Genomic DNA, 18,300 nt, shown 5'->3' with positions numbered 1-18,300 from the left:
ATTGCAAACTGAAGATCAGAAACAAGGTCAATAAAAGCAATGAGATGTGGAATAATAGTCACAGTAGATATTTAGAGGGCTTTAAAAGTAAGGGAATTTCAGTTGCAAAAAAGAATAAGTGGTATAAACAAGTTTAAGTCTAATTAAAAGAAGTCATAATGTATATTCAAGAGTACTTAGAAAATATGAATGAACATAGAGCAAAAGTTTTAAAACAACTGTTTCTTACAATAACCTACAGCAACCAAATTGTTTGCTCAATATCTGAGTCAACATATGGTTGAAAGGATGATAACTAAAATCAGGACTTATAAGAATTGTAGGGTAGAAGTAAACCCAGCCAAAATTATGAAGGTAATAGTAAACTACTATAGTACATTATATAGACAAAATATAGAGGTTGAGAGAAACACATAGGAAATGGTAACACATTTGAGACAATTGCAACTTCTTTAGTTGACAGAAGTAGAAAGAGAGTTATTAAAATCAGTAATAAAGGGAAATGAAATTAAAGAAGCAATGATAAAGCAGAATATAGGGGAAGTTGCCCTGGAAGTTATGGATTTCCAATAAAAGTGTGGAAAGAGAAGAAAAAGGAAATAGTTAAAGTCTGACTAGTACTTTTTAACAATATTTTTTCTGCATGGGGATGTATTCTTGACTTCCAAAGAAGCAGTAGTGGTAGTTATACCAAAGGTGGGGAAAGATTTTCTTAATCCAGGATCATGCAGACACATTTTGATTCTAAATCAGGACTACAAAGTGTTTATGATTTTGGCAAAATGTTAGGATATTGGAAAAAATAATAGGCCTGGATCAGTGTGAGTTTATAGAAAGTAGATAAGCACTTGACAACATTAATAGAACCTTCATGATTCAAAAGGATGTACTGGACAATAATAATAATATACTTATGTTAATAGGCCTGGTCATTGAAAAAGCATTTGACAGAGTGAGTTGTGAATTTATGAAGAGTTCTTTTGAGATACGTGGATTCCCACAGACAAGGACGAGATTAATATTTAATATCTATAGAGGTGCCCAAGCTAGGTTGAAGTATGGTGGTGAGCTGTCTAAAGTGTTTAGTGTTATGCAAGTAATGAGGCAGGATGTCCACTTTCATCATTCCTGTTTGCTTTGTATATACAACCATTAATCAGAACTGTAAGACAATCACATTTAATTGGATAAAAATGGAGAAATGTTAATAAGAAAAAGGGTCCTTTGTTTGCAGGTAAGCTAATACTATATGTTACAAATCCAGGGTATGATATAAAATTATATTAGGTAAACTAAAATATTAGTACAGCAAAATGTAAAGTTACTGAAGGAAGACAAAGGCTAGTTTATTAGCATTATATAAACATATAATTATAACATGGCTGTATCAGCAGTCAGTGCCAAAATAACAACTGCACATGCAGGAGGATTATACAGTATGTTGTTGTAAAAATTAAAATGGGATATTTAACAAAAAGTTGCTGAATAAGACGCAATCATTATTAATAACGATGCAATCAAACCAAGAGAAAGAGCTACTTCTGACAAAATTTGGCAGAAGAGGAAAGTATTAAAATTGGGACACCAGAGTATTTGTGGACAATGATTATTCACCTGCTTTTGGCTAATGATAAGCAGCCCTCGGGTGTGGGAAATTAATTATGAATATTCTGAATAGCCTTGTCTGTGTATCTATGAGATACAATGTAATTAACTGTTAAAAGTGTCACGTCAGTGAAAATAAAAAAGTAAAATAAGAAAGTAAACTTGAAAATGTGGGGAATGAATAGTTATAGAAGCAATGGCCTACATAACAGTCTTTATTATCTTAATGCATTAAATAAAAGAGTGTAAAATTTTGTAGATTTGCTTAATGTTAGCCATTCTATTTTTTCTTATGGCTAGAAGTTAAGGTTGAGTCTTTCAAAATACAAAATACCACAAAACACAAGCAAAATGCTGAATAAAAAGCAACAAAAAGCCACAGGTCCGTAGGTATCCAAAGTCTAATAAAACCCTAAGCGCCTCGACCAACAAACCTTCCAAGAGTGAAATTATTGCACTTACAACTAGCTTTAAATAATCAAAGGACTCAATTAACAAGCAATTAAACAATCATTCAGTAACAAGAATTAAATCACATACTTCCGATTGCATTCTTTATTGAGCCCAAAAGACTCCAAAGTACCATATTTTAAAATGAAAAGCATTTCCTTCCTTAAAAGATTTTCTTTCAAGGTGGTACACTTACCTATACATACCTCAACCTTTTCTAACATACAACCCCTAAGAAATTCAGGGTTAGAGTGGCGAAAAGACATAAAATGACCCCCAAGGGGGCTATCACACTTTTTGTTTCTTATATCTCTAATATGTTCCTGGAGATGCGCCCTAAAACTCCTAGAAGTCTCCCCAATATAATAAAAATTACATGGACATTTTAAAGCGTAAATAATACATTCAGTCTTCCACGTATACTCACCACTAGTCATAAACCTAGAACTATTAATGTATGGAAAAAAACAACCAATTGTTTACAAATAGAACATTTACTACAAGGTTTTGTTCCTCTACCAACTATGATATTCCTGCTTATACTGACATCTGTTGGAATAAAGTGGTTATGAACAACCATGTTGGACAAATTTCTAGCTTTTTTATGAGATATTCATATGGCTAGAGAACACTTCCCTCAAATCTCTATCCCGTAAAACCATAGGCCAAAATTGCCAAACTTTCTTGACCACTAAATCTGTAATTATATTAAATGTGAGCTGGGAATTTCTGGTTAAAGGCTTATAGTGCCTGGATATTTGAACTGTTTCTTACTGAAAGTGGTACACCTTGTTTGCTGTAGCATAAACTAGATCCAGGCCTGCTGAATCTAGCTTTGTTTGTATGCTTGTTGTTTGTTTGCTTGTTATTTCCCTGAAACGCTAAGTTCACCTAAAACGCGGCTTTTCAGCGCTTCTGTGGATCCCTAGTGATATCTGCATTGCTTACTGTACTTATTTCCTTGTTTCACTTGAAAGAAATTAGAAGTTATGTACTCACCATAACGTTCCATCTGAGTAGGTGTATTCATTTGTCTGCAACCTGTGGGTTATGGATCCGATATCGGATCCGAACCGGCATGGTTTACCAGCTATGGATCCAAGCTCTCAGGTCCTCCCCTCACCCATAATGCCCTGCTCTACCCTCATGACCTCAGATCGAGTTTGCCAACAGCAAGAACACCCTGAAAAGGGTAACACATAATATGCAGGAAACTGAAAGGCCAGGGGGATAGGAGGGCGGGATGGTTGCAGACAAATGAATACACCTACTCAGATGGAACGTTATGGTGAGTACATAACTTCTAAATCTGAAGTAGGAGATTCATTTGTCTGCAACCTGTGGGACAGAGTCCCCAGCTACCTGAATCTTGGGCGGCCATCATGGAAGGATATTCCGGAGCACCGCGGAGCCAAAGGATGCTCTACCCCTAGATGCAAGATCCAACTTGTAGTGGGAAATAAAAGTATGAGATGAAGCCCACGTGGCTGCTGCACAAATATCATCTAGAGGAATCCTAGCCTTAAAGGCTGCCGAGGTAGATACTGACCGGGTTGAATGGGCGTGTACACCCTCCGGTGCGGGCCTTTCTGAAGCTTGATAAGCCAATAAAATACATTGTGAAATCCAGCGAGACAGAGAGACTTTAGAAATTGGCTTGCCCAAATTAAATTTAGCAAAGGAAATGAACAACTGGTCAGATTGCCTATGACCAGCCGTTCTGTTTAGATAAAATCTAAGTTGCCTGTGAACATCTAAGGAGTGAAACTTGTATTCACCTTTGTTTTCATATTTAGGAAAGAAAACAGGGAGGTTAATGGATTGATTAATGTTTGCTTCAGAAGCTACTTTAGGAAGAAAGGACGGGTTGGTCCTGAGGTAAACACGGTCCGGATGAAAGACCAAGTAAGGAGGTTTAGCTGATAATGCTTGGAGCTCTGAAACTCTCTTGGCCGATGTAATGGCTACTAAGAAGGCAGTCTTGAAAGACAAGAATTTGAGATCTACCGTAGCCGCTGGTTCGAAGGGGGGGGGGTGGTCAAGGCCTGGAGAACTAAGGAAAGGTCCCAGGGAGGAACCGCTTGTTTTACAGGGGTCTGAGAAGGAAAGTACCTTTAAGGAAAATTTTACACAACTTGGCTGACATGAGTGGACTGGAGTCATGACCAATGTGATAATGTGAAATTGCCGCAAGTTGTACTTTGACTGTGGAACTGCTGGCACCATCGTTAAAAAGAGTGGTTAAGAAATCAAGCACTAAAGGGAGAGGAACTGTGAAGTGGTTCAGGCCTTGCCGCTCCGCCCACAAAGAAAACCGTTTCCACTTGCTGCGTAGACTTTCCTAGTGGACGGTTTATGAGCTGCCACCAGGATCGCCTTAACAGGGGACGAAATACCGGGAGTCCTGATCAAGAGTGGAACTGGAGCAGCCAAGCGGTCAGCTTCAGGTTGTCCAGGTTCGGAGGAGATAGGCAGGATGGATGAGATATCAGATCCGGAATGGGATCTAGAATCCAAGGGGGATTCACCGAGTGAGACCTTAGGAAGGGGAACCAGATCTGTCGAGGCCAAAACGGAGCAATGAGAATCATTCTGCAACCCACCCGAGAGGCTTTCTGAAGAACTTGGAGCATCAGAGGCAAGGGTGGATAAGCATACAGAAGACCAGGTGGCCAAGCATGCACCAGAGCGTCTCTTGGGGAACCTCCTGGAGGAGGTGTCAGAGCGAAAAAACTGTCGCACTTGGTGTTTGAGGGAGAGGCAAAAAGATCGCATGAAGGAGTTCCCCACCGTGCGAATATGCATTCCGCTACTTGAAAATTGAGAGACCACTCGTAAGGGGTCAGAATGGTGCGACTGAGCTTGTCCGCCAGGATGTTGGACCGACCCGGAATGTGCATTGCTATTAGAAAGCGGTTGGTGGAGATTGCCCATTCCCATACTCTCATGGCTTCTCGACAAAGAGGGTAAGACCTCGTTCCCCCTTGCTTGTTGATATACCAGACAACCGACATGTTGTCCAATTGAATTGCAATTGTTCCCAAGGGAAGAAAGTCCTGAAGTGCTAGCAACGCTAAGAGCACTGCTCTCATCTCTAGAACGTTGATATGCAGTAAGGTCTCTGAATCGTTCCACGTGCCTTGGACGGTCCGGCCAAAAATGCCCCCACCCGAGGCGGGAGGCGTCCATGGTCACCGTGGCGAGAGGGGGAGAAGCACAAAATGGGCGGCCTCCGTGGAGATCTGGGGAGTGAAGCCACCACAGGAGGGACCGCTTGCAAGCCTTGCTGATCGCAATGGGATGATGCATAGGAAGAGCAAGGTATGACCACTGTACTAAGAGAGTCCACTGGAGGATGCGCATATTGAGCCTGGCGAGAAGAAGAAGTGCTATAGCAGACGCCATGGACCCTAGAGCCCTCAGGACCAACTCTGCCGGAACAGAACTTGAGTGGAGAATGGCCCGCACCTGGAGCTGCAGATTTTGAACTCTGTCCACAGTGAGGAAGGCTTTTAAACTCCTTGTGTCTAACCTGGCCCCTATAAAATCTAAGAGCTGTGTGGGCGCTAGGTTGGATTTCTTTGTATTTATAGTAATGCCCAGATTGGGAGCAAGATGGAGAAAGGAGTCTCGTGCCAATAGTAGTAGATGCCTTGTTGGGGCGGTAAGGAGCCAGTCATCCAGGTAGGGGAAGACCTGTACCCCCTGAAGCCTCAGGTGGGCCGCTACCACTGCTAATACTTTGGTGAACACCCTGGGGGCTGTGGTGAGACCAAAGGGAAGGACCCGGAACTGGTAGTGACTGGCTCCCAGCCGGAAGCGGAGAAACCTCCTGGAGCGCCTGTCCATTAGGATGTGGTAGTACGCATCTTTGAGGTCTATGGAACACATCCAGTGATTTTCTCCCAGAAGGGGGAGAATAGATTGCAGAGTGACCATTCGGAATTTTTCCTTGGGAACTGCCAGGTTCAAGAGAGAAAGGTCTAAAATTGGTCTTAGATCCCCCGTCTTTTTTGGCACTAAAAGAACCTGGAGTAGAACCCTGATCCGATCTGGTCTGGGGGGACGGGCTGGATGGCTCTTTTCTTTAGCAGATGGCCAATTTCTGCCAAAGCGGCCTCCCGTTGACCGGGTGGAACGTCTGGGAGGGACTTCAATTTTGGTAAGTGACGAAAAGGGATACGGTATCCTCTGGATATGATCTGGAGAACCCAGCGGTCTGATGTTATGGACTCCCATGCCGCTAGGTGCCCCGAAAAACGTCCCCGACTGCCTCCAGAGTGGAGCAGCCGGGCAACCCCTCAGGGTTGCTGCGCGGGCCGTTCAGAGAAGGGTTCTCTGGACCCGAATTTCCTGGGAGCCCCTCTGCCTCTAGGGCGGCGTCCTCCCTGTCCTCCTCTGCCACGGAAGGACTGGTTGTCCGGAGCAGGCTGGGATTGCTGCGACTTCCAGAACCACATCTTCTTCTGACCCTTTTGGTTCCTAGAATAGGGCCTCTGGGGTGCAGAAAAGCGGATTCCGACGGCAGACAGCGTCTTCCCGTCCTTCTCGCTCTGGGTCAAAGTGTCGCGAACGGTTTTGCCAAAGAGGGCAGAACCATCAAAGGGGGCGTTCGCAAATGATGCTTTGAAGGGCTCTGAGAAATCGCAATGACGGAGCCAGGCCTGACGTCTAGTGACTAGACCTGCCCCTGCGGCTCTAGCGGTGCCTTCCATAGAATGGGAGAGTAGCCGCATAGAGGTATTGGTAACTGATCTAAGAGTGGCCATGCGGGTGGAGTGCAGCACTTTGTCCTCCTCCGACATGGACTCTGGGGGAGATGCAGCGTATTCTTTAATGAGATCGCGCTGCATCCTAATAACGTGTGCCAGGTAGTTCAGCGCCCTTACCGAGAAGGTCGCTGAACTAAACATCCGCTTCCCCAAGCGGTCCATCATCCGAGACTCCTTGCTCGGGGAATGGACTGAGGGAATCTCCTGAGCAAGTTCCCTCTTGGTGGCCGCCGCCGTCAACATGGCATCTACCGGAGGCCCCTTACTCCAATGGGCACGGTCAGACGGTGGACTGAGGATCCTGTCGGGCCTCTTAGGGATTGGCTCCACGGTGTCCGGTTCCTTCCATGCCCTGGTGGTAATGAGGTCCACCAGGGGGTCGGCAGGAGGGGACACCCAAGAGGTAGACGGGCCCGCTTCAAATGCCTCCAAGAACACGGACTCGTCCGAGGAAGAATTGGGGGCAGACCACCCCCCCCTTATGCGGAGCATTTCCATGATGTCTCCAAATGAGACATCCTCGGGGGGTGACCGTGGGGAGCCTTCCCCTTCCTCCAAATCCGTGTCTTCCGTGAGAGACTCGGGGGAGTCAATGTGCCTCCTTTTGCACGTATGCTTGCGAGGAACATCCTCTGAGGGGCTGTCAGAGGACTCCTCGCAAGCAGCAACCTGTTCCAGGGGAGCAGCTTGGGGCACAGAAGTGGGCTGTCCCAAGGGCCGGATGGTGGAAGCCTGACCCAGTGCAGAGGGAGCGCGGGACGGAGCCGAAACAAGTGCCGGGGGTCCGGAGACCCTCAACAGGGCCCTCTCCACTACATCAAAGGCCAAAGGGGAGCTGACCTCGACCAAAGGATCCGACAATCAGCTCCCCCTCGGATCCGAAGAGTGGATCGGAGCCGGTGCCGAAGCACTCGGATTCGAAGGGACAGTGCGCTCCGACACAGACGGCGCCGAAGGAGCACTGATCCCCCCGGATCCGAGGCTCGGATCCAGGCTCCGAGAGGTCGGATCCGATGCACTCGAGGGCAGGGTCGGATCCGAAGTACCAAGTACTATCGGCGCCGACCCACCCCGGCTCGGCTGCTCGGCTCCAACTGCTCCGAACCCGGGTAGCGGGTCGGAGAAGGAGCAATTGGCTTGAAAAAGGGGTCGAGCTCCCCCCCAGGGGGGGGGGAGGCAAGAGCACTCCCATCTGCATCTGGGCCTGGATGAACCTTCTCATCATCCGGTCCAGATCAGCATCCGATAGGCTGTACGTTGATCTCGACGAGGCTACCGAGGTAGGCCTTGAGTGCCTCCTCGATAGCCTCGACGGAGATCGGGTCTCCTCCTCCTCAGGTCCCGGTGAGAAACACACTGGAGACCGGAGCCGAGGAGGAGGAGATCCAGCAGACAAGGGAGCCGGGGAGAAGCCGCTTGGCTGGCGGGCCGAAACAGAGGTCTCGGCCCGCCGCTTATGGTGCTTCTCCCTCCGGTCCCTTTTTCTAGCATCCCTCTCCTCCGAACCAGAAGCGGGAGGTTGAGTCCCAGGAGGAGGAGGGGGAGCCGGAGAGGGAATAACCGTGGGGACGGTTACCCCCGAAGGAGCGGAGGTCGGAGCCGAGTCCGGCGGCAAAAGGCCCGCCAAAACAAGCTTGGACCTCCGCTCCTTCAATGCCCTGGGGTTGAACCCTGCACAAATGGAACATCCAGATGTGAGGTGTACAACCCCCAGGCATCTAACACACCGAGTGTGGCCATCAGCTGGGGAAAGCTTATGGCCACACTCGGAGCATTTAGAGAAAATAGCCTTGGGCTGCTCAGACATCCCAAGCTAACAAATAAAAGTTACTAGAACTAAAGTAAAGTAACTAAAAACAAAAATCACTCACAGGCCCAACACACACACTACGCTACCAGTGAGGGGAGGGATATAAATTTAAGATTAAACTCTAAAAAAAAAATAATAATACAAGAGGGAAACCTACACTTTCACACAAATTAACCAAAAAAATTTTTAAATTTGACAATTTAAACACTGAATATATCACTTAGCTGGAGAGCTGGAAAAAACAATCTGGTCGCCATGCGCGGCAAATGAGATCTGAGGTCATGAGGGTAGAGCAGGGCATTATGGGTGAGGGGAGGAGCTGAGAGCTTGGATCCATAGCTGGTAAACCATGCCGGTTCGGATCCGATATCGGATCCATAACCCACAGGTTGCAGACAAATGAATCTCCTACTTCAGATGTTACTGTTTGTCGTTTTTGCATTTAAGTTACCTGTAACACATTGCATTTAAGTTACCTGGCACTTGCTCACTAAGTCAGCACTAAAAAATTAAAAGCACTACACCCTCACAAACTCCCCTTGAGTACCTTGTTCTCCATTGGCCCTTTTTTTCAATTATAAAGGAATTCCCAATACTATTCTAGCCAGTCCAAAGGTCAGTTGTCAATCTCCTCTCCGGTCCAGCTGATGAATCTGGGAAACTTGAGGCAATGTTACAACTGCCTCATGTACACAGACAACCCTCTCCTCCTCCCAACAAATTCCAACACATGTGAGAGATGCAACCATATAGCCAAACTGGAGGCTAAGCTCTCTCAACTCAGTACTGGCGTAACCAGTCAGGAGGAGAAGGAAACCACACTCACTACAATTCCAGTCTCACATAGACCTACCACGACAGCAAACCAAACACATAAACACACAAAAACATACTCGGAGGCTCTAAATAAAAATCTGCCTAAGCAGCAGAGACCTCCAAAGCAGACACCCAAGCAACCGCTACCCCAAAACAAAACACGTGCAACACATAGCTCACAAAGCCAGTGTACCGAACAGTCACAGCCCTTAAGGCTAAACAATACACCTGATACACTTGTAATAGGTGACTCTATCGTCAGGCACACTGACGTTCCGCTCACCAGGCTGAACAAGGAGAAGGTCACGGTGAGCTGCCTGTTGGGCGCTAGGATCCGCCACATAACACAAGCACTCAGGTTACTCCAAGGCAAGTACAAATATGACTCAGTCATTGTCCATGCTGGTGTGAATGACCTGAGACGTACCTCCCTGGACTACATGCAAAGAGACATAGAGGAGCTCTCTGAGCATGTAGCCCAGGCCAGTATGACCCTGACCTTGAGTAGCATCTTACCCTCACCAAGAATGATGCCACAATATGAAGACAAGATGATCAATTTCAACAATTGGCTTAAGTATTGGTGTCATTCAAAGGGGATCCAATGCCTGTCAGCCTGGGATGACATGCTCGACAAGCCACGATGCTTCGCTAGGGACGGCTTGCACCTGTCACCACTGGGCTTTCGGATATTGGCAAAGGCTCTTGCTACCCCCATAGTGCCTTTTTTAGGCAAGGCTCAAAAGACAAGCCCACATCCATAGGTATCACAAGGGATAAGAAACTAAGAGTAATGCTACTCAACGCCAGAAGTCTAAACCTAAAGATGCACGCACTCGAAACTCTCCTTAGCATGGAGAACATCGATATCTGTGCAGTAACAGAAATCTGGTTCAAGGCTCCTGAGAGCACCCCAGCACTACCAGGTTATACCTCATACCATGCTTTTCGGCCCCAAAACTTGGACCGAACCACAAAAGGAGGGGGAGTATCAATATTCGTCAAAGATACCCACACCTCCAGGTTGGTGGCACAGCACGAAGCATCAGAGACTATCCATGTGCAACTAACAGTGGGTAAAACTGCCTTCCAGTTTATAGCCTGCTACAGACCACCCTCCCAAACCCAGGAACCCCACTAAGCCTTCCTGAGAACACTGGAAAATATGAATTTCTCTCCAAGCACCATTATATTGGGTGACTTCAACTACCCAAACATAGACTGGGAGCATTACTCTAGCTCCAACACCCTAGCCCAAAGGTTCCTAGAATTTATAAACTCAAATGCTATGGAACAACTTGTTACCACTCCCACAAGAGGGGAAAACATACTGGACCTGATCATCACCAACATGGGGACTCTATGCTCCAGACCAGAAGTGTATCCCTCACTGGTAAGATCAGACCATAAACTAATCTCACTGGATATTCACATCCCGACCCCACCCCCTGCCCAGAAAACCACAGTGAAAAACTTCTCTAAAGCAAATCCTCAAAACCAAGGTGGAATCCTCCAAAGCCCCTGGGCCTGTGGAAAATATGGCCCAGACCGCAGAATCCTTTATAAACGCATTCTATGAACACCTTCAGGAATGCATGGATAATGCAATCCCAAATAAAACCAAGACCCAATCCTCCAAAGGCAGATGTCCTGTCTGGTGGACCCCAGCCATAAACAAACTATACAATAGAAGGAGGAAGCTACTACATGATAGAGCAAAATCCCAAAAAGGGAAGGCATCTCTGATCAGTATTAGCAAAAAACTACGGGCACTCATAAAATAGTCTAAGGCCAGCTTCGAGAGAAAAATTGCACAGGACACTAAGGATAATCACAAGGCTTTCTTTAGTTATGTTAGGAACCTGGGTGGGAATTCCCAGATATGCTCAGAATTAGTCCAAAATAACAAAAAATACACTGAACCCACAGACATTGCCAACATCCTAGCTGACAGGTTCAGCGCAAACTTCTCCCCCCCCCACCAAAAGGGCAAATATCTATCCCAGCAGAGTGCTGCCCCCCTGACATCTCAGATGCTCAGGTAAGAGCCGCCCTCTCCAAAGCAAAAAACACAGCATCAATGGGACCAGATGGTGTCCCAGGCTGCGTCCTACATGAACTCCAAGAAGAGCTAAACCCAAACATAAAACTACTGTTCAATCTCAGCCTTACTACAGTACATGTACCCAAAGAGTGGCGTACAGCAACAGTGGTCCCTCTCCACAAAGGTGGTGCCTCAACGGATCCTGGAAACTATCATTCCATAAGCCTGACTAGCTTGGTCTGCAAATCTATGGAAAGGATCATCATGGACCTCATAAATAAAGATATTGGGGACTTACAGAGACTGGATCCTACCCAGTTCGGCTTTGTTAAGGGCAGATTCTGCCTCTTAAACCTGGTCGATTTCTTTGAAACAGTCACCAAGGCCATTGACAAGGGGAAGGTGGTCCACACAGCCTACCTGGACCTCGCAAAAGCCTTCGATACAATACCCCACTCGGACATTATAGATAAACTCACCAGCTTAAATATAAACCCCTATGTCACTAGATGGGATGCAAACTGGCTCAAGAACAGAACTCACATGGTTAGAATTGCTGGAGCCATGTCAGACTCCAAACCAGTTACAAGTGGCATCCCACAAGGCTCAGTCCTGAGACCTCTCTTGTTCGGTATATATTTCTCGGAGGTACAGGCCAACACGGAAGGACTGTGGCTGACCAAGTTCGCAGATGACTGCAAATTGGGCACCATAATCGACTCTCCAGCCGACACAAGCATCCTCCAAAAGGGCCTCATAGAAACAGACAACTGGTGCCAGAGCCATGGCTTCAAGCTAAACGCCAAAAAGTGTATAGTCATCCCCTTTGGCAAAAACAAAGTGCCCACAAATTACCACATAGGTGGTAATCCATTAAGTACAGAAGAAGTGATTAGGGACCTGGGGACCCAAGTTGATAGCAATCTCTCATTTGATAACCACGTGGCCAAAGTGGTTAGAAGAACATTTTATATAGCCCACCTAATCATGAAGGGATTCACATCTAGATCAGGGGAGGTCATCATGCCTCTTTACTCATCCCTCATCAGGCCCATAATTGAGTACAATGCCCCTTTTGGGATGTACCTTACCAGACACCTGCAGCAACTGGAAAGACCCCAAAAGTACCTCACCAAGAGGATCAAAGGGCTCAAACAGATGCCATATGCTGCCCGGTTAAAGAAACTCCAGCTCTACTCAGTGGCATACCGCCTGCTCAGAGGCGATCTGTGCCTGACGTATAAAGCCATGTCCAACCCGGAATTAATGGACATGCTGCACCTCAGAAAATCCAAATCCCATTGAGCTATGCGCTCGAGAGACTTGAACCTCAGCACTGAAATAAATAGGACATGCTGGAGGGACAGATTCATAACCCAGAGGCTCCCTTCACTCTGGAATAAAATCCCAGTCCAGGTTAGGCAGAGTCCCTCATTGACTCTCTTCAAGAGGAATCTTGATGAGTGGATGGGAGATCGTAGGTTTACCCCGGGTATCATTTCTGTGTCAGTGTTAGACAGAGGCATAGTATACTAATCTCGAAAAAGGGCATAGCAAAATTAATTTAAAATGGGTGGCAAAAGCCAAACACACTCTGGCTAGGCTTATAAATGCCCTAGGGCAGATAGCCTAGAATGAACCTATGAACCTATGAAAATAAATTTCATTTTTATCTTTTTTGTCTCCCAAAATCTGTGGATAGATGGTCCTGTAATTAGACATATTTTTAGGCCTCTTATCCCAACCACTTGGAGAATTATTCCCATTTCTTTGAATAGTATTAATATTATTGTTCCCATATCTCATTTTGATGATTTTTTTGCTTAGCTTCTGTCACAATATCTATGTCATAACCTCTACTAATGAACATCTGTTCAACCTTCAATATTTCCTTATCAAATAAGCAATCAGTGTTACACAGCCTATTAATTCTCAAAAATTCATTGTAAGGTAGTACAGAAATTAAATTACGGGGATGGCAACTATTCCCATACAAGAATAAATTCTGTTGATCAAATTTTCTGTGTATACCAGTCCCCAGACCATCAAGCTGAATGTCAAAGAAACTGACCCGGGAGAGCCCAGCTGCACTCCATCTAACTGAAGACCCATATTATTAGATTGTAAATCGTTAACAAAAGCTGTGCATCCCTATTCATCCATTTACACAAGAAAATCAAATCATCTATAAATCCAAAGTATATAACTACCTTAGATCTATAGAAATAATGGGGAAAGATATATTCTTCTTCAAATTTAGCCATCACCAAATTTGCGTACATGGGGGTAAAATCTGCCCCCATGGCTGTGCCTGCAGTTGGTGAAAAATGTCCCCATTAAATGTAAAAAAAAAATATTCTTTAAAAAAAAAAGAACCAGGTCCATTAGGAAGTGATCAAAAACACAAAAGCCAGCACCAGAATCCACAGTTGTATAAATGTTTAATATATATAAAAAGTTCTGTGCTCTGAGCACTGATGAAGGCTATATGCTGAAACTTTGCTTTTTTCACCCTTTGGGTGTTATGAGTTATGTATTTATACTAATGGGAGCAGAAGCCCATAATTATATTTTTATATATTAAACATTTATACAGCTGTGGATTCTCCTCCTGGCTTGTGTGTTTTTGATGACTACAGTGGGTTTGAGCCGTGCACATTACCGTACGTGCATGGGACTTTGTTTCCTGTCTCCATTAGGAAATGAGACATAGGTGAGTCACCCAAAAAGTGAGACAAAACTTGCATGAGACATAGGTGAATCACCCAAAAAGTGAGACAAAACTTGCATGAGACATAGGTGAATCACCCAAAAAGTGAGACAAAACTTGCATGCCTACATTGTGTCTTATATCGGTGTAAAGACTTTTGACATCCATACAAAGCCGGTACATAGTATCATTCCAAGCAATGCCCTTAATTTTGTTCAAAAAGTCCTGCTATTTCTAATATAAGATGAGGTATTCAAAACATATTTTTTCAAATATTCATGTAACAGAATAGAAATGTTTTTCAAAAAATATTTTTCTGCTGACACAATTGGGTTGCCACTTAAATTGTCAGTACCCGTATGCGTTTTAGGTAGACAATAAAATACTGCTATATTTGTCTTATCAACATTAAGCTATTTTTTCCAGGTCACTAGCCGTAAAATAGCCTCACCTAAAGCCTTTCTTAAGTAACAGTTGATACTCATCAATAGCCTTATAATATCTAGAAATGTCACATTTCTCATACACTTCTTCATTTCTAAGATGGACATAACACATATCTAGGTGCTGAGTATAATACATAATCACAATATAATTTTCCTTGTCTGATGGCTTTACCAACAGATGTCTATCCTTACAAAATTCAGAGAAGGCCAGCCACTGTTCCTTACTTAAATTACAACATATGTTTGATCTGTTATTCATGCATTTCCAATATAACTGTTCAACCTCAAAATTCAAAGGAGAATGCAGCTTTGAATATTGCTATTAACAAAGGGTGGAATATAATGACTCTTCACATGAATTGTACTAGTATTCAAATTACTATAAGCATTAAGAACAAAATCATCAATTTCCTCCTGAAAAGAGCAACAGGAGGAAAAAGAACTATCAGAACTCTCATTCAGGTCAGGTGGTCACCATTATCACATTTTTTAAAATAAACAGACAGATGTAACTTTCTACTAAGCAGGAATATTTCAGTCTTAAGCATGTTCAATCTAGGTAAGGCTGTAGGTATACATTTAAGTCCTAGATCCAATACAGATGATACAACATCAGAAACTTCACATTTAGATAAATTAAGAACCAGAGTCATTCAAGTAGTTGCACCTGTTAGTTCTATCACTTTCTCTTCCCATTCTGAGTCCTCAAGTTTTTTCCATAATTCTTGGATTGCCGCCCATCATTACGGCCATATTTTATGTTATTATTGTGGAATTTGGTGTTACTATTACTCTGAAAATGTTTATTTAGGTCCGCAGGATCTTGGGCTTGTAGTAGAGCTGGAAATTGCTGTGTTTCACCATCAGCCCCAAATTTAGCTTCTGCTTCTTCCGACGTTGCAAAAGAAACTGAGCTGGCAGTGGAAGTGTTACTATAACCTTTGTCAAAGAAATGCCTTGTCCAGATTATAATCTTTTATGTCCCTATTCATTTTTACACTTTTCTGCTCCACCAACTAATTTTCTAAATCCACCAACCTAGAGTTCACATCTCAAAGTATTTCATCCAGTTTAACAGAGGATAGAAGTTTCTGACGTTCCACACTCACCAAAAATATCTCTTTCTTCAGCTGTCATTTTTTAAGGTGGTCCCTCTCAATTGGGATCCAAACCCACTCATTAGAACACTGGTGAGCGGCTGCAATTCACCTTTTATGAAAGTTGACATCATCTGGATTCTCCTCATCAAATGGTGGGTTTGGCGTTCTAAAAGCTCTCAAACCCCTCGGAGTAATATTTAATTCCACATAACACTGGAGGCACAAAATATTCATATGGGTGCTAATTTCTTTATACAACAGTGTCTCCAATTTGTCTCGTAAATTGCATACCTCTGCTGGAAGGGAGACCATACTAGACGAAACAACTGTTTGAAAATGGGTCATGAAGTGATAATTTTGCTCCCCTATATAATGATCCCAAACATTTACAGATGACATAGCACCCACAGAAATATTACCCACAAGGATATTACTGTTAGAGATAGTAGCCACATCATTAGTTCTGGAGCCTCTCTCATTGTGCTGTAAGACATACTGCTCAATCGATCTTTGTGTGCCGTCAGTTAGATCATCTCTAAACATATGTTGTTGGAAGGATCCATAGCCATAAAGAATACAAAATACCATAAAACACAAGCAAAATGCTGAATAAAAAACAATAAAAAGCCGCAGGTCCGCAGGTATCCAAAGTTTAATAAAATCCTTAGTGCCTTGGCCAACAAGCCTTCCAAGAGTGAAATTACTGCACTTACAGCCAGCTTTAAATAATCAAATAATCAAAAAACACAATTAATAAGCAATTAAACCAGATGTCCCCAACCCATGGCCCGCAGGCTACATGCGGACCTCAGAGCTCTTCCATGTGGCCTGCAACCCTTAAATCTAAATTCAACATTTTTCCATTTTTTTTTTCCGCTCCCGTGACTTTAACCTCAATGTCGAGTGTGTGCATGTGCCAAAAGCACCCTTCCTGTTTAGTTTTTTTCACTCCGAAATAGGACCTGTGTGTTCACATCGAAGAAGAGCTGAAGTAGAAGGATTTATCATTCATGCTGAAGAAGAGGGATTTGTTGTTACCTTTTAAACAGCAACTCCTACATGGGTGCCAGAACCATAGAGCCAGGGGGAGGGGGAGGATCCCCCACCACTTTTACAGCTGCAAGACCTGTCAGGAAAAATTAAGGAAGTGGAGTTTTCACGCTAATGTGGACTCGCACGCAGAAGTTAAACTAACTAAACTAGTTGTTCTTGTTATCTTATTGCTCTGTGTTACAGGAGTTATGCTGCTGCTGTTCTGTTGGTGTTGCCAGAGCCAGAGTCATGCCAGTAAGGAGAGTTTTGTTCTTTTATTTGCAGGAGGTATGCTGCTCCTGCGTCTGTGTGTGTGTGTGTGTGTGTGTGTGTGTGTGTGTGTGTGTGTGTGTGTGTGTGTGTGTGTGTGTGTGTGTGTAAAATGCTCCAGTTAGGTATACCTGGTGGTTACTGTTACTCAAGCTCAAACAAGAGCCTGAATTCTCCATCCATACCACCACTTGTGATTCAGGGAATTGAGTCCATAGCTTTCCATTGTCCTGATTTTCACAGAATATTCGGCTTATACTCTTGGTATTTTCCTCTTAAAATTTGTCTTTTTCTGACAAATCAGTGAGAACTGAATTCACTAAATAGTGATTGCTCTTTAAGTTTCAGTCTTCCTATCTTTCATGAAACACATAGTAACACAAAACACTTTATTTTAGCAACTTTCTAAGATTATACAAGCAATATTTAAAATGTGTCCCTGGTTTTGAGCCTTTGCCCCCCAAATAAATTTTGTCTTTTTCCAGATTTTTTGTGCTGCGAAGTTGAGAGATTTAGTTGATCGTCAAGTGGATTTTACAAGGAGCTGAGAGCTTTAGCGGAAGAGAAGTTTAATGCTACGTATGCTAAGTCATTTGCATTGTTAGTAGCACAACAGGGAGTATACTTGCTTTTGATGCAGAAGGCTGTGGATTCTACTCACACAGTATGCAGATGGATCGCTGATACTGTACTGTGTTGTACTTTAATAGAAGTGGATGCTGCAGTCCTATGAATGCCCTCCTTTGGAGGAGTTACTTAGTAAGTATGAATCCGTTATCAAGTTTGCCATCCATTCCCCATTGCAAATTTACTATCTTATCATTTTTTTAATGTAGCATAGGCAATATATTCTTCAAGGGCAACAGGCACTTTATGTAGATGAAACAATGAACTATAAAGTAGTTTGATAGCAGCAACCTCTTCATTAGTTACAGATCCCTTTAACGTGGAATTATTTAGATGACTTACTTCTACAGTGATTTTGCATATTTACTGATATTGGTGGATTGTAATGACAGAAGTTTGAGTGGCCTTTTATGGTTGAAATTTTCTGAAATGGGTAGTTTTGTCATTATTGGTTTCATTGCTTACTAGAAGGCTGTTCCAAACTACAAATTTGAAACACATTCTAACAAGTGGTGCTGTATTATGCAAGGAATATAATTTAATACAATCAGGTTAATACAATCAGGAAGGTGAATCAAAGAACATATATGTGTATGCTTGCTCACAGCATACAGGAGA

This window comes from Protopterus annectens, chromosome 8.part0, assembly GCF_019279795.1.
Source record: "Protopterus annectens isolate FY-2018-M chromosome 8.part0, PAN1.0, whole genome shotgun sequence".
Taxonomy (NCBI): Eukaryota; Metazoa; Chordata; order Ceratodontiformes; family Protopteridae; genus Protopterus; species Protopterus annectens.
This window is presented reverse-complemented; position numbering follows the sequence as displayed.